This window comes from Mirounga angustirostris, unplaced genomic scaffold, assembly GCF_029215605.1.
Source record: "Mirounga angustirostris isolate CCGP_5_RB_7025 unplaced genomic scaffold, mMirAng1.0.hap1 SCAF_1, whole genome shotgun sequence".
Taxonomy (NCBI): Eukaryota; Metazoa; Chordata; class Mammalia; order Carnivora; family Phocidae; genus Mirounga; species Mirounga angustirostris.
The window spans coordinates 75,882,025-75,904,609 of NW_026991709.1; the positions used below are offsets into that span (position 1 = coordinate 75,882,025).

General features: G+C 39.0%; 1 protein-coding gene across 3 annotated transcripts in view; it reads right to left on the minus strand.

Annotated features, from left to right (window-relative positions):
• IL1RAP (interleukin 1 receptor accessory protein) overlaps positions 1-22,585 on the minus strand; it is a 125,186-nt gene that overhangs the window by 79,642 nt on the left and 22,959 nt on the right. The window lies entirely within an intron of this gene.

Genomic DNA, 22,585 nt, shown 5'->3' on the forward strand with positions numbered 1-22,585 from the left:
TTTAACAACTCTGGAATATTTAAACCCTACTGCCCTAGACATATCTTCCCCCCGACAAAATCTTGATAGGGTTATAAGTACTGACACATGGATATTACTGAAAAATTCCATATTCAAGATCGTCGCTGTTTCGAGCACAGCAGCCACATAAGAGTGTTTACAGAGGTCTTGGTAACTTGTCCTGATCACATTTTCTAGTAAGTGCCAGAGATGAGATTTATACCCACCTCCAGCCAACATAAGCCTATGGCACAAGTTTCACCACCAAAAGGACCCACCATCTTGAAAAGTGCAAAGAGGTATTTGATAAATAGGGTGGCCAGATAACAGCACTTAAAATGAGACACCTGGAAGAGGATGCCCCTGAACCAAAAGGTATAAACTGGTACTGCCTAAGCAATCCAGGGTCTATCGTCACTTTAAAGGACAATGCAAGTATTCAACAGCATTCACCTCTCTTTTTTTTTTTTAAAGATTTTATTTATTTATTTGAGAGAGAGAGAATGAGAGAGAGCACATGAGAGGGGGGAGGGTCAGAGGGAGAAGCAGGCTCCCTGTCGAGCAGGGAGCCCGATGCGGGACTCGATCCAGGGACTCCAGGATCATGACCTGAGCCGAAGGCAGTCGCTTAACCAACTGAGCCACCCAGGCGCCCCAGCATTCACCTCTCTTGACCACACATCACCACAAATCTCTAGTTCATACTAGTGCTCCCTTCTTTAGCATGACTGTTCAAAAGTTACAAGTGAGTTTATTATATCCTAAACAAAAATTTTTACCTCAGAGATTAAAGGTTTCTTTCTTACCACCACCATTCTCTTCCAATATCTACACCGTTAACCTCAGGAACTCTTCTATCAGTCATTCATTTAGTCAATGAAACGTGTGTGAAGCACTTTCTGTTTACAAGTCTCTTTGATACAATTGCAGGGGCCTCTGGTGAGCAAGAGGTGGAGCCTCCTCTAAAGGCAATTCTCCCCAGGAGAGGAGATAGACCATTTCATCACCATCAACTATGAAGAAGACACAATGCAGAGGCACTCTAAGATATGCAAAGATTTCTCAGACAGAAGCTATAGCACTAAGAAGGCCTAGCAGAGACTTAAAATGGGTACAAAAATAATGACTATACAAAGTAAACAGTGATAAACACAGAGAGGAACAGGTAAGTGTTACTAAAGATTAACAAAAGAAAGAGATTATTCCAGCCTAGGCAATCAAAGAAGACTAAGTACAAGAGGGAGCTTTTGACTGAGCAAGAACTGAATTGAAGCAGAAGGAAAGTGGGGAAAAGAAACTCCGTAGGTAATAATGTTCAGAGACAGGCAAAGCGTGGAACATAAAAAGGAAATAGTCTATAAATAATTCAGTTTGGCTCAAGCACAGGGTACTAGTAAAAGAACTATAGAAGACTTTGTTGGAAGGCAGGAGTAGTAGGATCAGAATATGGCAAGGCCCTCAATAGCAAAGGACTTGGGATTTAATTTAAACAGAAAATAGGGACCCACTGACGGTTTCTGATTAGAAGACTGATGTGATTGTGCCTTCTGGAGATCGTTTCTTCTGGGCTTGTATTGGATGGATTGCCACTAAATTCTGTCTTGAAATCATTTTGTCCCCTGAGCTTGCCATCGAAATACTTGTTTAACTCCTAGCTTTGTGTCATCTATAAACTTGATCAGCATGCCACCTACGTCCTCATCCAACTCATTAATAAAAGTAATTAATAATTCTGCATTAATCATTGTCAGTGGAGAACAACTAGATATTTCATTGCAGATTCAGGGCACAGTAACTTTAGCTCCAATACTTAGCTATGCTAAAGCACTCTACCTCCCAAATTGCTTTTGGCTATGAAAAAAAACAAAACAAAACAAAACTCACACCTCTAGATTTTCCCAATTTGCCTGTTTATAAGCTGCTGACTTCCTAGGGCAACACTTAGAAGACATTCTAATTAGTGTGATTGAGGGCCTTAATTGATATTCCCCTGAGTAACTGGATTATGCCAGAGGCGGCGTCAGGTCATCAAGGTAAAGCCAATCTAAAGATAACCTGTGTGCAAACACAAATCCAGGGTCAGTCCTGTCCTGTGATGAATTAGAATAAAGAAGACTGAAAAGGAAATGTGATTGTGCAGGCTGTTTTTTTTTTTCTCCCCCTTTTTTATTGTTATGTTAATCACCATACATCATTAGTTTTAGATGTAGTGTTCCATGATTCATTGTTTGTGCATAACACCCAGTGCTCCATGCAGAATGTGCCCTCTTTAATACCCATCACCAGGCTAACCCATCCTCCCACCCCCCTCCCCTCTAGAACCCTCAGTTTGTTTTTCAGAGTCCATCGTCTCTCATGGTTCGTCTCCCCCTCCGACTCCCCCCCTTCATTCTTCCCCTCCTGCTATCTTCTTCTTCTTTTTTTTTTTTTTCTTAACATATATGTGCAGGCTGGTTTTGACAGACTAAAGGTACCAAGGTTAGTGGGAGGAGGTTGGCTGGTTCATTTAACATCGTCTTGCATTCTCCCTTGGAATTTTATTATTGCGACTAGTCATACATTTTTGGTTCTTGTTTCTTGGGGAGAGAAGGTGCTGGATATTTTCAGAGATGGAGAAGCTGTCAAGAAAGCAAAGGAACCTGCCTAATAACGCATGGTTTCTCATGGTCTGAATTACAACCTAGCTTTAGATTATTGCCATGGTGTTTAACAGACTCTGCCCTTGCTTCAAATGATTGCAACTTACAAAAATAAATTCCCAGTCAGCCTTTTCCGCACTATCCATTTTACCTACGGTATAATCATTTTCCTATGTCCCCTCTAAGGTCTGAGTACTTCTTTCATATTTAATTCCATTGTTTCCTGGTATATCAACTTGGATGTCTATACTACCTGGCAAAGAGTTTCAAATATACACTCATTTCTACGTAATCCACAACAATATTAATGATGACTGTTAACGTGTGGTCACCACTTTAACAGCAACTCCTGCATATGAATCATTCCACTGTCTGCATTCTCTAGGTTTATTAAGCTTAAGGATCTCCTTACCTCTGCGTCAGCTCTGACCAATGATTCTCTCACCAGGCCAACAGGTGACAGGCTGAAACTAGGTCGGCTGCCCCAAGGCTGGTATTATCTGTGAATCACATTTGCCTTCCTTCTGCACATTTCGCCAGGCCACAGACCTGGATTTCTCCCTCAGTATCCTGATTCCACATATAGCCCATACCCAGATCCCAACCACTCTCTGAAGCCCACCATCCTAGCTGGGGCTTCGACCTTCAACCTGGTGCTTTTTAGCACTCTTTTCCAGAAGCCTGAATTTTGTCCCCTGAATTTTGTAAGGCCTTGCTCCAAGCTGGATAAGCCTCCTGTAACCGCAAAGTTGTTATCACCTGCTTCATTCCTGGTTGACAGATGTCCTTTGCCATGATCTGTCCACTGAAAACCTGGCCCTTAACACCAAGCCACAAATCCTAGATAGTCACCCATGTATCAGCGCTGCAGCCAAATCACCTCCTTGAGTCCTGACCCATCCAGGTCCTAACTTATTGATAAAATTAGTAACTGTATCCAACTTAACTTCTCTAACTTACTAATAAAGTTTGAGCAGATCTTGCATGTATGCTCACCTAAGATCTAACAAATAAGCCTTTAAAGGGCATAGGACAAGTTATTAATTATCTCATTTTACAGAAAAGAAGAGATGGCATTTTATTAAGAAATCAAAGTTATTTTCACCAGCAATCTTTTATCTAGTTTATAATTTTTTGAACCATAAATGGACCCTTGTGAAGAATACTTCAGAAAAGAATATTTATCAGTGATCAAAAATATCGGCAAAGTGACATGGAAGACTCTAATTCTGAGTAAAATGAAGTAAGCATAATCCACTCTGTTTCTCTCAATGAATGCAGCTATAAACCTGGGCAGAATGCATAAAACAATTATATGAAGACTCCGAAAGTAAATAATAGCATATTCTTTTCACGTACATACATATAGGACATTCACTGAGATCATTATATCATGTACCATAAATCAAACCTTAACAAATTTAAAATAATTGAACATTATATTCTCTAACCATAGAATTAAACTAGAAATCAATAAAAGAAAAATAACAGGATAATATTCAAACACTTAGAAATTAAGGAATATACAGTTGACCCTTGAACAATGTAGGATTAGGGGTGTCAACCAGTCACACAGTTAAAAATCCATGCATAACTTTTAGCTTCCCCAAAACTTAACTACTAATAGCTTACTGTTAACTGGAAATCTTACCAATAACATAAACAGTCAATTAATGCATATTTTGTACATGTATTATATACTATATTCTTACAATAAAGTAAACTAGAGAAAAGAAAATGTTACTAAGAAAGCCATAAGGAAGAGAAAATACATTTACAATACTGTAGTACATTAATTGAAAAAAAAATCTGTGTATAAGTGGATCTGCACAACTCAAACAGGCTGTTCAAGGGCCAATTGTGTGTCTAAATAATTCATGGGTTAAAACAGACAACTATTAGAAAATATTTTAGGGCACCTGGGTGGCTCAGTTGGTTGGCCGACTGCCTTCGGCTCAGGTCATGATCCTGGAGTCCTGGGATCGAGTCCCGCATCGGGGTCCCTGCTCGGCAGGGAGTCTGCTTCTCCCTCTGACCTTCCTCCCTCTCATGCTCTCTGTCTCTCATTCTCTCTCTCAAATAAATAAATAAAATCTTAAAAAAAAAAAAGAAAATATTTTAAACTGAACAAAAATGAAAATACAATATACCAAAATGTGTGGGATGCAGTTAAAGTAGTGCTTAGAGGATAATTTGTAGAATTATAAGGCTTATATTAGAAAAGAAGAAAAATTTCAAGTCAATAATCTAATCTTCTACCTTAAGAACCTAGAATAAGAAGAGAAAAATAAAACAAGCAAGCAAAATGAAGGAATAACGAAAAGAACAAGAAAAGAACCCAACTGGCCTTTGATGTTAAAGATAAATGTAGCAACCTGTCAAGGAATGCAGGTGACCTTCAGGAGCTGAGAGAGACCTTCAGCTAACAACCTGATAGCCAGTAAGAGAAAAGGTACCTACGGCCTCCAACATAGGAAATAAAATGCTGCCAATAACTTGAGGATGTGGTGAAAGAGGAAACTCTTAACACTGTCCGTGGGAATGCAAACCGGTGCAGCCCCTGCGGAAAATAATATTGAGGTTCCTCAAAAAGTTAAAAATCAAGCCATCCTATGATCCCGCAGTCTCACTACAAGGTATTTACCCAAAAATACAAAAATAGTATTCAAAGGGATACATGCACCCCGATGTTTACAGCAGCATTATTTACAATAGCCAAATTATGGAAATGGCTCAAGTGTTCATCGAATGATGAATATGATGAATGGATAAAGAAGATGTGGGGGGGATATATATATATAAACATGTGGGGGATATATATATATATATATGAATATTATTCAGCCATAAAAAAGAATGAAATCTTGCCATTTGCAACAACATGGATGGAGGTAGATAGTATTACGTTGAGAGAAATAATTCAGTCAGAGAACAGCAAATATACCATATGATTTCACTCATATGTGGAGTTTAAGAAACAAAATAAATGAGCAAAGGGAAGAAAAAGAGAGAGAGAGAGAGGCAAACCAAGAAACAGACTCAACTATAGAGAACAAACTGGTGGTTACCAGAAGGGAGGTGAGTGGGGAAATGGGTTAAATAGGTTATGGGGATTAAGGAGTGCACTTGTTGGGATGAGTACCCAGTGATATATGGAATTGTTGAATCACTATATTATACACCTGAAACTAATATTACACTGTATGTTAACTAACTGGAATTTAAATAAAAACTGCAAAAAACTTCTGCCCAACCTTGGAACTGTATTATTCCCCAGAGCCTCCAGAAAGGAACACAGCCTGGCTGACACTTTAATTTGTAAGGCCCTAGGCAGAGAACATTGTATTTGAAATTCTGGCTCACAGAAACTGTGATATAATAAATGAATGTTGTCTTAAGTCGTTAAGTTTCTGGTAATTTATTATAGTGGTAATAGAAAAAAATGCAGGAGACATACCATATTTATTCATGGATTGAAAGACTCCACATAGAAAAGATGTCAATTCTCACTCCAAATTAATTGACAGACTTAATAAAATTCCAATAAAAAAATCTTAGCAAGATTTGTTTATAGATATAGACAAGCTGATTTTATTTTATTTTTTTAAAGATTTTATTTATTTATTTAACAGAGAGAGACAAAGTGAGAGAAGGAACATAAGCAGGGGGAGTGGGAGAGGGAGAAGCAGGTTTCCCGCTGAGCAGGGAGCCCGATGTGGGGCTCGATCCCAGGACCCTGGAATCATGACCTGAGCCGAAGGCAGACGCTTAACGACTGAGCCACCCAGGCGCCCTAGACAAGCTGATTTTAAAACGTATATGGAAACAGAAATACCTTAAATTTTGAAAAATATTTTGAAAAAGAATAATAAAGTTGTAGTAATCACACTACAAACAACCCAACTTTTTTTAAATTGAAGTATAGTTGACAGAATATTATATTAGTTTCAGGTATACAACATGGTGATTTGACAATTATATACACTAACAAATGTTTGCCATGCTAAGTGTAGTTACCATCTGTCATCATACAAAGTTATTACAATATTGACTATATTCCTTATACTGTACTTTTCAGCCCTGTGACTTATTTATTTTATAACTGGAAGTTTGTGCCTCTTAATCACCTTCACCTATTTCACCCACTCCCCCGTACCCTCTAATAGCCACCAGTTTGTTCTCTGTATTTATAAATCTATTGCTGTTTTTTGTTTGTTTTTTTTAGATTCCAAATATAAATGAAGTCATATTGTATCTGCCTTTTTTTGTCTGACTTATATCACTTAGCATAATACCTCTAGGTCCAAGCATGTTGTCGTGAATGGTAAAACATCATTCTGTGTATGGGTGTGTATGTGTGCAAACTCCACCTCTTCTTTATCCATCTAACAACCCAATTTTAAAATATCAAAAGTCTTTTTTTTAAGATTTATTTATTTATTTATTTGACAGAGAGAAAGCACAAGCAGGCGGAGCAGCAGAGGGAGAGGGAGAAACAGGCTCACTCCTGAGCAGAGAGCCTGACATTGGGCTAGACCTCAGGACCCTGGGATCATGACCTGAGCTGAAGTCAGAAGCTTTACCGACTGAGCCACCCAGGTGCCCCTAAAATGTCAAAAGTCTTAAAGAGACATTTTACTGAAAAGGATATTCAGAAGGTAAATTAACACAGGAAAGGATGTTTAACATCATCAGCCATAAGGGAAATGAAAATCTAAAAGAACAAAATTAGGTACCACTACACACCTTTCAGAATCACTACAGTAAGAAATACTGGCAATGCTTAGTGCTGAAGAGAATACAGAGCTGCTGAAACCATCCTACTGCTGGGACTACAAAATGGCCCAGCCTCTCTGGAAAACAACTTGGCAGCCTCTTATAGCGTTAAACATACACGTGCCATAGGATCTAGCATTCCCACTCTGGGATATTTACCCAAGACAACTGGGAACTTATGTTCACACAAAAACCTGTACATGAATATTTACTGCAGCTCTGTTATTAATTGTCAAAACTAGAAACAACTCAAATGTCCTTCAACAGGCAAATGGATAAACAAACTCTGGTAACCGACTGAAAAACAGACTACTTTTGAGCCATACAAAGCAATGAGTTGTCCATAACAACAACTTGGATGAATCTCAAAGGCATTATGTTAAGTGAAAAAAGCCAGTCTCACTGGGTTACCAACTGTCTACTTACACTTAAATGACATTCCTAAAAAGACGAAACTAGAGTGACAGAGAACGGATCAAGGGTTAGAGGTAGTGAGAGGGCAGGTGTTAACTGTAAAGGGATAGCGTAAAAATATCGTTTGGGGGATAGAAGAGTTCTGTATCCTGACTGGGTCAGTGATTAAATGAGTCTATACATGAGTTATTATTCATAGAGCTGTACTTTTAAAAAAATGTCAATTTTATTATATGTTAATTAAAATTTTATTTTTTTAAGTGGCATGAGTCTTCCTTTTTAAAAGCTCCTCAAATGATTTGTGAACCTTTTAGACAGTTTAAATAAATGAAAGCTGTTTTACCCTAAATATGGTTTCTATTTTCAACATTTACTTTGAAAATAACACTGTCCTGTTGTTAAGTACTGAATGTTCCAGAAAAGTCCAGCAGTAGAGGCACACAGAAAGATCAATGAAATGTCCCAACTTTCAGCATATGAAGCCAGTGTCTATAACCTTGATACAAAGTCAAAGTTCGCTCCAGAAAACAGTAGCACACTCCTCTTAGATATTGCCTTTCCCTTTGTTACTAAATAGCTTCAAAGTGTTTGGAACTCTGAGAGGACATATATAATATACCACCTGCCATCTTTAGAAGCTTGGAATAGAATGTGAGCAGATTGACTTCCTTTTGTTCTTTAATATTTTGAATAGCAACATGCTCTGTGGGGTGAGGGAAGAAATATGATCGAGTCTCACCCTTCATAAGAGAGAACTAGAACTAGGTTCTCAGTGAGATGAAGGTGAAAGAAACCTTAAGAAGAGCACTACACTTGGAGTTCATGTTTGACTGTTTGATCTTGGACAGTCTGAGAGAGCAGGAGGGAAAGATTCACAACAACCACTTAAGAGTTATAAGCTGGTCACTGTCTTGATGACTAATTTAAGACTGACATGCTAGGTGTTTATGGATACTTCTTAATGGTGACAAAAAGAGTGAGTATTCCATTGCACCCTTTTCCTAGTGGGTGGGCAACTTGATGATGAAGTGTTCTGTACTTAGAGAGACTGAGGTAGGAGTTTTGCATGGTAGGGATGATAGAAACTAATGCCCACCTTATCAGTTTGTTGGGAGGAGTATACTTGGTAATTAGCACCGTCCAGGCACATAAGAAGCTCTCAGCAAATGCTTTTATTAAATATTATTATCTCTTATTAAATCAGATAATAAATGTGAAAAACTTGAGAAACGGTGGAGCAATAGACCAGTGTGAGCTACCATTAATATTATTTACAAAGAAGAGCCCAAGTTACTTGGTTCAAGTTGACCATTGACCATTGGGCAAAACTTGCCATGTCCTACCCTTTGCATGTACCAGGTCCAAATTTAGTGCCCTGTTCCCTAGATATTTCAGAGAGGACAGTCTTCTGACTGAAAGCTGTTGTAAATCCAGCCTCTGTAACTTAAGGAAAAGCCAAGATTGTTATGACACACTCTACAATTAAATTTGAACTTGGAGAAATTATGGTCCAGGAGGTTTTCCTTTTCTAGTCTTCCAATACCACATCTTTTTCAATGGAGGTAAAAGCCTCTGCCATGATTATCTCATGAGGTGGTCGCAGAGGACCAAATGATGCAACACATAGACAGAGGTTTTGTAATTATACAAGGCTATACTACTATAATGTGTTATGATATTGGTTTTTGTTATGACATTACAGCAATTAATTATTGTTTAATTCAAATCAAAACGATTGCCTTGGGCAATACTGACAGAGAGGGGCAAGAATAAGTCTTTTAGATCTGATAATATTCTACTTTTTAGTCAGGTGATGGTTACATGATGATGCGTTTGTAACAACTCACCAATCTGTACACTTAAAATTTATGTATTTTACTGTTAATATGTTATGCTTCTTTAAAATATTATGGAAAGGGGCGCCTGGGTGGCTCAGTCGTTAGAAGTGTCTGCCTTCGGCTCAGGTCATGATCCCAGGGTCCTGGGATCGAGCCCCGCATCGGGCTCCCTGCTCAGCGGGAAGCCTGCTTCTCCCTTTCCCACTCCCCCCGCTTGTGTTCCTGCTCTTGCTGTGTCTCTCTCCATCAAATAAATAAATAAAATCTTTAAAAAAAAATATTATGGAAAAACTTTTGCTTGACTGAAGTTTAAGAATGGTTTAAACAGGGAGAGAGGGGCACGGGGGTGGCACAGTTGGTGTGCCACCCAAGCATCTGACTCTTGGTTTCAGCTCCAGGTCGTGATTTCAGGGTAGTGAGATTGAGCCCCATGTTGGGCTCTGCACTCAGCTCAGAGTCTGCTTAAGATTCTCTCTGCCCCCTTTCTCTCTCTCTCTCTTTCAAGTAAATAAATAAATCTTTAAAAATAATAATAATAATAATAAAAAAACCCAACAGGGAGAGGTTAGAGAAAAGTAAGGGTAACATTATAACCTTCGAAATCAAGAAAGTAGCTTAAAATCCAACACAGAATATGACGGAGAATCATTTCAGGGAGTTTTAAAGGCTGGAGGGTAAGAATATTTATGAGGAATGTACTTAAGATTCCTTCTAATTCACTCGACAAATATTTATCAAGCTCTGGACACAGTCTGCAGGCAGAAGAGGGAAGGAAAATGCCCCCAGGCTCCTGGAGTTTATAGTCCTAAAACACAGAAACATCCAGAACCTAGAGAACAGTGCTACACCAGAGACATTTCACAGCATGTGAGAGAGGTGGGAGCAGCTCCCTGGGGAAATATGATGCCATCTGAAGTTCAAGTAGGGAATTAGGTGAAATTATACGCATCACAGAAACAAAACAGTCATACCACCTTATAGGCTCAGATCCAGTAACCTCCAGGTTAGGGAATTCATCACTTTTCCCAGCATAGAACAGCTTCTTCTGAGGTTTTCTCCCCTTAAATTTCATATAAGAACACTGGCACCAATAACCTATAATTCAAAGGGATGGTCTGAAGATCAGGATGCTGCCTGTGAGGCTCTCAAGAGAAGGACACCATCTACACACTATTAGAGAGGCCACAGGTAACAAAACTGTGGCCAAGTTTCCATTGATTTCTCCATAAAGACAGAATCAAATTTTGTTCAAATCAAGATTTACTGAGCTCCTATTTCATAGACTTTAATAGAAACTGTGCGGTATAGAGAAACAAACATACAGTTCTTATCATCATGGATCTCACAGTTTGGGAGCAAAGTCAGACTTACAAACACGAAATAAAAAGACAGGAAAAATATAGAGACAATTACAGATATATGGTCATGTATAGTACAATCACACCAAAGTACATGATGAAAACTATCAAACTATCATATCCCACAGTGAGCCTTCTCCCAAAAGACCATGTGGCCAAATGATTTTCAAAAGTGACATGTCACAAAGCTCTTTCTTGGAGATTCACATACACATTAGCATTTTAAAGGCTTTGGCCATCTGCCAAGTAAATATTTTGGTTGACTTGTTTCAATGCAGCATTAACCTAAGTTATTTGACCATGAACCCCCTTTTTATGCATTATACCTCTTAGGATTCCATTGGAAATACCTCTATAGATAGTAAAAAAAATCTAATCAGGGAAGGGAGAGCCCAAACCCTAATTCCCAGATCAATCCTCAATCCATAAGATCCAGATGCCTCTCAAAGTCACCCAACTTGGGACTAAACTGGCTACCAGGGAAAGGAAGTGAATCCAAACTTTCCCACAGCTTCATCCCCACTCTGCAGACTTTCCTGGTAATCTCTCATCTTATCGTTGGCTAAAAGCAAACTATACCTTTCTAAAAACTCTAAGGAGGATATCTGTACTTATTGTAGAGCCCTGAGAAATTTCTGTCCCGATCTGTTTTATTTAGATTTTTTCTTTTCATCTCCCCTTTGGACCAGGACTCCAAGCTTATGTGCACAGTCCAATGCTGTTACAAAATAAACACACATATGCATAGGGCGACTTCTGGGAATTAGAAAGAACATCGCCCTAGGACACAGGCAACCTCTGTTCTAGTTTGCTGTTGGTTGCTCTTTAACTGTGTACCCCTTGGCTAATTTACTGTGGAGTCTGGTATCCTTATCAATAAGATAGGATTACAAATATTGACGTCATAGGCTGCTGTAAGGATCAAATTAGATACTATTTTGGGAAAAGCTTCATAACAGGGACGTGTGATGCAAATAGAAGATGTTGATACTTTTATTTTACACACGTATTCACGTGCAAACTCGGTTCTTCAGCAAGGCTCAAGGCCACCCAGAGGATGCTCTCTCCTCCAGGGGTGGGTCTAAACAGATGTCACTGTGAGTCCTGTGGCTCTCCTCAAGATCCACTGCCTAAAAAGTGAATCTGCCTTCAGAAATTAGACTTGAATGGGTCTCAGCCACCCTTGGTCTCACAACACAGTCAGCTGTCCTTTCACAAGAGCACCTCCCCGTGTCATCTCTGCTTCCATCAGAAATAAAATGACTGGCTGGCCATCATCCATCAGACCAGAGCTTTACCTGCTCTCATGTTCAGGGACCTGGAAGCTTCAGTAGCTTCAGTGACTCAAACAGGCCCTGTAGCAGCTAGGGGCTCCTCATTGTCAATTACACAGAGAAATAAGAGGGATGGGTCCAAGAGTCTTGACTCTTGCATTAATGAGCTGTGTGACTTTGCCTATGACCTTTATTCTCCAGGTAACTCAGTTTCCACAATTAGTTTTATTAAGAAGAGCTAGTCATAAGTTAATTTAGAACTTTCACAAAGGACCTACCATGTGCCAGGCTGATACTGCTAATTGTGAGAAAGCCTGGGGCCTTCAAGACAGCCTCTGCCTTCAGCCATTCTGCCCATTGGAGCATACAAGCCATCAGGCATCCTCTCCATCCCTACCCCCAGTCTTGTTGCTGAAATGCAGAGATAATATGCCAAGTCTTTCTGGGAACCCACATAAGCCAAAATTAGAGCGTCTTAAAGAAAATATCATCTCTCTGGATCTAAAGTGTTAAAGAAACTCCCCTCATGAACTAACACTGTGTGAGTCTGTGTCCCTGTAGAGAAAATTCTATGGCTTCTTTCACGGATTTTTGGACACCAGGATCATCCTGACAGATGGCAATGTGCACCCACCAGTCCCATAGTCTGGGATGTGACCTCAGTCCACCAGATCACTCTGGATGGACTGAAGGGGTGGGGGCCTCTGGCCACAGTTCCTACCATATGCATTTGACATTTGGTGACTTTATTGCAAATAAAGTAAGACTGTGCAATCCCCCTTTCATCAGAATGAGAATGAGCTGGAATTTTATAGTGCTATTATCTACTGATCCATAAACCACTAAAAACTCAAGTGACCCTATTTTCAACAAATATGCTACTTAGAAAAAAAAAAAAAAACAGTGCCCTCACAGAGAGGTGCTCAAGTAGTGCTTAATATGAGGTTTTAAAATGCTTTGACAAGAGAACTGAACAGGAGGGCAGAACATATACCTATATCTATCTATCTATCTAGATATAGATAGATATAAACAGAGTACAAGCGAGGATTTTGTGGCTACACCATTAGCTTTTCCAATGCAAAGCTAATAAATGATAACTGAGTACCTACTAGGCTACATTAAATGCTAAAGGATAAAACAGATTTGAACATCCTGGGACTCACTACCTAATAGGGATCTCTCACATGCACGGTGCTAATTACAACCCTATAGGTAAGTCTGTTTTTTTAGTTAAATGTTCCAATCCCTGGTTCTGCCTCTTAATGCCTGTAGAATATTGGTACAGGTTACTTAATCTGTCTGTGCCTTAGTTTCCTCAACTGTAAAACTGGAGAGAATGACAGTGCGTACTTCATGTGTTTTATGACAGAATTATGAGTTAATGTATACAAAATGCCTAAAAGAATATTTACTATTATTATTTCTTTTAACTGTACAAAGCAGTTTAGCTGTGTTTGCTCATACTATCATTAAGTATACAAATCAGTCCAAGCAACATGCTCTGAAGAAGGAATTCCTTCCGTTTTAATTGGGGTGGGGGGTGAGAGGGATTGGGCGGGGTGGGAGACTCCGTGAATGAGATGGCATTCAAGGAGATGGCATGAGATGGACTCTGGAGACAGGTAACACTCTGAAATGCAGCCATGCATAGGAAGAAAGGCATTTAGGGCAAAATTAAAATAAAATGAGCCTCACTTTTTACCACCAAGCAGAGAAAAGGAAGGAAAACTTGTTGAAAAATTCTAATGAGATGAATATTATCTTACTGTTATGAAGTCCCTAAAACCACAGACTAAGAACAACTATTAGAAATAGAAACTTTGGGGCGCCTGGGTGGCTCAGTTGGTTAAGCGACTGCCTTCGGCTCAGGTCATGATCCTGGAGTCCCGGGATCGAGTCCCGCATCGGGCTCCCTGCTCGGCAGGGAGTCTGCTTCTCCCTCTGCCCCTCCCCCCTCTCATGTGCTCTCTGTCTCTCTCATTCTCTCTGTCTCAAATAAATAAAAAATAAAAATAAAAAATCTTTAAAAAAAAAAAGAAATAGAAACTTTGTTCTACACATCATTTCAAGGGCATACACTTCTTGGGTCTGCTAATCATATCAACGCACGGTTACCACATTCTACCCTAGGTAGAAGTGCTGGTGATTATAGGACTTAATAGGACATTACCCAAGCAATGGAGCCATAAATGCATGTTCGATTATGCCAACATTACCAGTTCAAGAATGGAAAATGTCCTCATTAGCACACACACACAGAGATTTTTGAAACACTGCCATCCACAAAGCTTATATATTTATATATATATAAACCTCTGAAGACTGCCAGGAGTTTGATATTTAATATCAATCCCATTTTACAGAAAAAGTGATTTCCCCAAAGGCCCACAGATAATAAATGGCAACACCAGTGTTCAAACTCACATACCTTGACCCCAAATCTCATGATCTTTCTATTATAAGCTCCCTCTCTTGCTGCCATTATTTTAAATGTTTGTGTCAGAGACATGGGGCCAGAAATACTATTTTCTACTGAGGTTTCAATGTCTATCTCCTGCTTAGCAAACAATCTCACCATTTGTCATGTCCTAAAGGAAATCCCATGTTGCTTCATGCCATTGATCTGTAGCTGTCTCCAACAAAAGGACTTGAATGCCTGCTGTGGCCCTGGGAATTTTAAATAAGAAGTCAATGAGAGATGCTGGCAAATGGTTCTGTAATCGTCTAGGGGCAGATAAAACCTTGGTGGAATAATAATCATATCGGTATGCTGGCTACATGAATGATCCTGCAGTGAATTACAACAGGGTACTTCAACTCCAAAGCCTAGGGTGGCACATCCGCATAATTAATCTCACTCTGCAATAACCCCGCAGGGTCAGAAAGATTGGCATTCTGCAGCAGAAATTAATGTCCTATTATTTCAGTCCCCTTTGGTGTTTCTTCGGATTCAGGAAAATAGTATCAGATGTAGTAGCTCTGTTGACACAGACAAGGTTTAAAGGATCACCAAGTTACATAAAAATCCTCACATAAAAACTGGTAGGTAGAGAATGAATTCAATACATAGTTCTAATATACCTACTAAATCCTAGGCTCTTGATATTTTTATTTTATTCTAAGATTCACCTAGACCCTTCAAAGGCCACATGTTGATCCATATTTTCCAGCTAGGGCTTCTGGAGAATGATTTCAAGAAATCACATTTTGGTACTACGTCCTCATTTTAGAGAAATATTAGGTGATTAATATTAGATGAAAAATTAGGTAACAGAGTTATCTTTTTTTTTTTTTTTACAGGACTTCTCAGAGCCTTTAGAATGCTAATAAAGCACTGAACTAAATTACTTAGGAATCATTTACCGTGCTCCTCTAACTTAAGTGACTTTAAAAATTTTTGTTTAAGGGGCACGTGGGTGGCTCAGTCAGTTAAGCGTCTGTCTTCAGCTCAGGTCATGATCCCAGGCTCCTGGGATCAAGCCCCACATCGGGCTCCCTGTTCAGTTGGGAGTCTGCTTCTCCCTCTCCCTCTGCCTGTAGCTCCCCCTGCTTGTGTACTCTCTCTCTCTCTTTCTTTCTGTCAAATAAATAAATAAAATCTTAAAAAAAATTTTTTTTTGTTTAAAATATCTCCCAAGTATTAGGATAGGATTCTTGGCACAGTGTAGAAATGCAGACTGAAGTTCTTTCAGAAAAAAAGGGGTTTCATCTGTATAAGGCACCCAGCAACAGACCAAGCTTTGAGAAATTCCTGTAAATTCTCTCAAAGGACATATTATTAAGAACGCCTAGTGAAGTATGGGTCATGAATTCTTTTTTTTGTTGTTTAAGATTTTATTTATTTATTCATGAGAGACAGAGAGAGAGAGAGAGAGGCAGAGGGAGAAGCAGGCTCCCAAGGAGCAGGGAGCCCGATGCGGGACTCGTTCCCAGGACCCTGAGATCATGACCTTAGCCGAAGGCAGATGCTTAACCATCTGAGCCACCCAGGTGCCCGGGTCATGAATTCCTAATTGGGGAAAAAAGTGGGAAATTCAAATCAATTTTCTAATTTACTAAGCTATCCCAATGGCAATTTGATGGAGAAGCAATAGCATAATGACTAGCTAAAATGAGACATAAGGCATGCTGGTGAATGTAAGTACAGCAATGCTATGCTCGGCCAGTATAGCTAATTGGAGTTGATTATGATTTCACTTCTTCTAGCATTTTGGGTGCTTAAAGACCGTTGTCAAATCAGAACATAAGACACCACAGATAAAAAGTCAGAAAACAGAGGGGAGCTCTTATTTCTCCAATTAGAAAAGGAGTCAACACATAAACGGACCTGGCAAATAACCCTTTCACCTCTGTAACCTTCATATACACTAGAAAAATTAAAAGTGTTATTATTTTTAATTGGTCTGCCTTTCTCTGAAAAAGAGAAAGATGAGAAAAATGCATATATTCATTAGACTGACCTAAAAACCAGTAGGTTTTGTTTGTTTGTTTGTTTATTTGTTTTTTGCATGTAAATACTTCTTTCTATCCACTGATGCTTGGAAAACAGACCAAAATCTTGTTCTCCAAAGCCAAAAGAAGCAATGCTTTCCACATCACAGACAAGAAGGTAGTAGAAGCCTTAGGTGAGTTTTGAGTGCCATGAGGATACCTCTAACAGCTGACTGATGACAAGAACCAAATCAATTTTCCCACACAGCCCAGCTAAATTCTATTTCCCTGATGTCCTTCAGATGACATTCTGGATCCCCCAGGATCTGGTGCCACAACTTCTCACCCAACCCTCTTCAAAACCCTCCTCACAGAACCCAGACTCTGGCCACAGGCTCTTACAAATGGTGCTACAAAGCACCCTGTAGTGCCTCCCTTCCCTTTTAATCATTCCTTCTATCTGGAATGACCTGCATTCCCCTGTTCATGTGCACAAATGCTGCCCGTCCTTTGCAATCCATTTGCAAAAGCATTTCCTTCATGAAATGTCCCTGCCTCTCTTAGCCCAATACGATTTATCCCTTCTCCCCACAACTATGCCTTATGGTTCCAGTAATGTAATTCTCTACTTTGTACGACTATTAAGTGTGTGTATTTTCCCTCTTGAGATCCTGGAGAACAGGGTCTACCTCTGGTGAAAGCTTGTCTCGCAGGGCCTAGCATGAAGCCCGGCACACAGAATGTGCTCAGTGCCCTGGGCTTGAATGACTGTGGTCTCCAGAATACAGTGATTCTACAGGCTGTTTCTCAGTCTAGGGAAATACTATAACTCTGTCACTTGTTTTCTACACCTCTGATCTCTCAACACTCATTTCTTCCCCCAGATCATCTTTAGGGAGGTGTTTTCTCACTAAAATCTGTCAGACAATTTACAAGAATGCCCTGGGACTGCCATCTGCTTTGCCAGTGGAGGACTTGGTTAGGCCTTCTACTACGTACATTTGCATTTATCTTGTGCAGGATGCCCCTGAACAAGTGAGACCCCAGTGAGGTCCTGCCCAAGTGTCCACATGGGAAACCAACCCTGGAATATTATTTCATTTGGAGGCGCAAGGTCTGATTCAACATTATTGCAGCTCATTATTTTTTTGGCCAGGGTGAAATCCCCTGAGCCTGCTGCTGCAGGGCAAAAAGAAATTCCTTTCTTCCTAACGGTACATATTCCGGTGGATGACTGTATTTCTAAATGCCATTTTTAACTCCTCAGAAGCTCTGAGGAAGCATCTAGGTTAGAAAGGAAGAACTGATAGGAGGAATGACAGACATTCTTTTGGCCCCTTCCTATCACTCCCGAAACCCTGAACTCTGGAGTTTTTACCTGAAGCATGATTTGGGTCCGGGGAGAGGGGTGTGAGCAGGAACCAGAGGGAAACAGAGAGTGGAGAGGTAATAAGCCAAGCCAGGACTATGTGTAGAGAGGAGAGAACCCCAGGAAATTTAACTTTGAGAACAATCATCTGTTCATTCGACAACTATTTTCCAAACCCCTACTACATACCTCCACCGGAATAAGTCATGCTTTCCCCGGATGCATGGCGCTTCTTTTCATGTCTTACTTTATTTGATGTTCACGGCACTTATTCAGAAAGAAATATAAATTCCCTGTTTTATAGATGAAGAGCTTAGGTGCAAAAAGCTGAAGTGTCCTACTCAAGCTATCGTAGCAATCAAATAGCAGAGTTGGTTTTAAATAAGGTTCTCTGATTGCAGCAGATTGCTGACCGATTCTTCTTCTACATCACTCTCTCCAACGCCCATGGCAGCCAAGGAGCTACGCATGTGAAGGAAGTGTTCAATATTTAGCTTGCTGTGTTTCACAGAACAACCCAAAAGATCAATTAAAAACAATAAAGATTCATTGGAGCAAAGGTCATGGAAAATGCCAGGCGACATTGGTAAAATCCCTGAATTATAAGCAAAAAATATTTCACTCGGAGAGCGTTTTTTATTACTTTGCAAGCAATGGAGTGGCACAAATGAGGTGTTTCTGGGAACCACACAGACTTAGATTATTTGTAATTAGTGTAGCATCACTTGTGTAAATGGGGGCACCACATTCAAAGGTTTTAGAGTCCTTTTTCCCAGTCAGTTTCCCAAGAAAACACCTTTGTGTTTCAAATCCTGGGCAAACAGAACTCAGTTTACCGCTATAAGCAGGATATTGAAATTTCACAGGCAGTTTTTAATAGGTAGGTTAAAATGCTAATGATGGTGGTTGCCAGGGGCTGGAGGGCTGAGGAGATAAGAAGTTAGTGTTTAAAGGGTACTGTTTCTGTTGAAACTTGGAATGATGAGAAAGTTCTGGAGATGGATGGTGGTAACAGTTGCACCACAACGTGAATGTACTTACTGCCACAGAAATGTGCACTTAAAAATGGTTAGGATGGTAAATTTTATATATACTTGACCACAATAAAAAATAAAAATTAAAAAATGCTAATGAATTTTCAAATCAGATTCCATCATGAAGGTATAGAATTTGTTATACAAAGCCAAAGGCAAACTTCAGATAAATCTCCGGTTGATCACAAACTCAGAAAAAAATGACTTTAATTCTGAACTGCATTAGTTAAACATACTAAAATGTGTCCTAGCCTCTATAAAAGCAAATACAAATTTTAAAAAGAGGTTTAATTCCCCTTGAAAATAAAGGAAGAGATTCCCACCCCCCCACCCCCACCCCAGCTTTTTGTCAGAGCATTTGCTTTAGAAAACTAGCAATTATTAGGTACTTCCCCTCTCTTTATGTATATAAATCCTTTTGAAGACTAAACAGGTCTCTAGTCACCTTTGTGACACAGAAATGTCTTTCTCAAAGACCTGGGGGCCATCTCTTGGAAATGTAAACATCAAGATAGAGTCACTGCCTCTGGTTTCTGTTGGAGAACAGATGCTTAACTTTGGTGGGGCGCCTTGGTCTAAATTGCAAAACTACTTCCTGTCAGATCCAGCAATCCCACTCCTGGGTATTTATCCAGAACAACTGAAATCAGGATCTCAAAGAGATATCTTCACTCCCATATTCATAGCAGCACTACTCACAATTGCCAAGACATGGAGAAAACCTAAATGCCCAACCACAAATGAATGGATAAAGAAAATGCCATATATAAATACAACGTAATACTACTCAGCCTTAAAAAGGAGGAAATTCTAGGATCACAGAAAAGAAGGAAATATGGGACAACATGGATGAACTTTGAGGACATTATGCTAAGTGAAATAACCCAATCACAGGAAGACAAATCCTGCATGATTCTACTTTTAAGAGGTATCTATAATATTCAGCTTCATAGAATCAGAGTGGAATGGTGGTTGCCAGGGGCTGCAGGGAGAGGAAAATGTGAGCTACTAATCAATGGGCATTAGGTTTCAGTTAAGAAAGATGAATTCTAGAGATCTGCTGTATAACATTGTGTCTATAGTCAACAATAATGTGTTGTACAGGGTGCCTGGGTGGCTCAGTCAGTTAAGCATCTGCCTTCGGCTCAGGTCATGATCCCCGGGTCCTGGGATGGAGTCCCGCATCGGGCTCCCTGCTCCACAGGGAGCCTGCCTCTCTCTCTCTCTCTCTCTCTCTCTCTCTCTCAATCTCTCTCTGTCTCTGTCTCATGAATAAATAAACAAAATCTTAAAAAAAAATAATGTGTTGTACACACACAGATTGGTTAAAAGTGTAGATCTTAAGGATTCTTACCACAATAAAATAAGATTTTTAAAAAATTAAAGACATGAGAAGTTTTTTATTTGGATAAAGCCAATTAACTAAAAATTACCAAGTAAAGGATGTCATTTGCATGACAAATGATGATATCAAGTCCTCCCACTTGAATACAAGTTGTAGTTTATCTTGAAAACATGTATGCAATGAGCTGCTTTGCCATAGGAAAGGCTAAGATTTCTTTCTGTTTGTGCCATCTCTTAGTGGGTTGCCTGTGATGTACTTAATATTCTAGTTTAATGCTTACTTAATAATAAAAGTGTTTTCTCTTACATTTGTGGAGAGAATTTCTGGGCTGAGAGATTTCATTCTTAATTATATTTCCCCAACTATATATAAAATTATAACATCTATATTACAAAACCTATAATTTTCACTAAAATTAATTTTAGTGGAAAAAAAAAACACTAAATAAAACAGAGACACACATGACAGGAAAGGCTAACTCCCCTTATTGCAAACTGACAGGAAAACCAAAAGGAGCAAATGAGCTTGTGGAAGAAAAGGAAAAACAAATTTTAAAATAATGAGTATTGATAGTTATGAAAGCCAATGAATGGTGAGTGGTACATCCAGGACAGGAAGAAATTTCCCTACAGACAGGCTCATGAAAAAGTTCTGTAAAATAACTTCCAAAAAGAGAATTCTATGCCTTCAGCAAAGACAAAAAAATGGAAAGACAAAGGGGAGAAAGGCAAAGAGAACCTGAGAAGGAGGGAGGAAAGAAGGGAGAGAGAGAAAGAGAAAATATGGATGTGAATACAATAATCAGAGTTCATAAAAACTCGTCTTTCAGTTTCTAATGAACTTCCTTCCATGTCTGCACATCCTGGATTTCTCTAAACAAAAACTCTGCGACAATTTTGTTACATGGTTGTTAGTATTTATCCCTTTTTACCTTGTACTATAGCTATTCCTGCATATGTCTCATCTCTTCTATTTCATTGTGAGCACCTTAAGGGCTTGAAGGCAAAACAAATTGTGCTTTTTTTTATAACTCTCGTTTACATCCATTACAATGTCACACGGAGAACACAGGACTAGAAATTATCTTCTAAATAAGTTAATGAATATAAGTAGAAAGAAATATTCCAACAATTTTCATAATCTTAATAATCCCCCCAAAATGGATGAAACAGTCATTACATATTCAAGATCTGTTTCTAATAACAGGAAAAAATAGCAGGTGTTCACTGGGCTTGTTCTTATATAGGTCAAATAATCACCTGTTTGGTTATTTATTTACTCTATTTTTATTTTATTTATAATTATGTTATTTATATGATTATATTTATTTTATTTTATTTTACTTGATTTGTTATCATGTTTGCTAATATTTTTATCTTGTTTAATTATTTGTTTTGTCTTATATATTCATTTATTATATTTACTTTTATTTATATTTATTGTAATTTCACTAGTTACCCTCAGCGGTTTTATGAAGGGTGAGGAACATCACCAGAATTACACAAAACAGAAGTTTGATTATGGGAAAAATGAGTGGAATGAATAAGAAAAAAAATATAAAACAAAGATGTAGAGACTAGAAGACAGAAGTGCCAGACAATAAGAAAAACAATAATGCCAGGGACAGTAGGCAAGATGGAGATGTTGGGGGAAAGAATCTTAAGGGAATCTCTGAGATAAAAGAAGTCCTTTTGAAATTATGAAGCTCCTCCCTTTCCAAGTTTTCAAAAAGCAAATATAATCAACTAAAACAATGTTATTTGCCTGAGATCAGATGCACCAAAATCTGACTCTGGACCTTACTCTGACCTTGTGATCAGGCTTCTGAGTCTTTTTTTCTTTTTTTAAAGATTTTATTTATTTATTTGAGACAGAGAGAATGAGAGACAGAGAGCATGAGAGGGAGGAGGGTCAGAAGGAGAAGCAGACTCCCTGCTGAGCAGGGAGCCCGATGCAGGACTCAATCCCGGGACTCCAGGATCATGACCTGAGCCGAAGGCAGTCGCTTAACCAACTGAGCCACCCAGGCGCCCCATGGAGTTCAGCATCTCTTATGGTTTGTCTCCCTCTCTATTTTTTTTTTTAAGATTTTATTTATTTATTT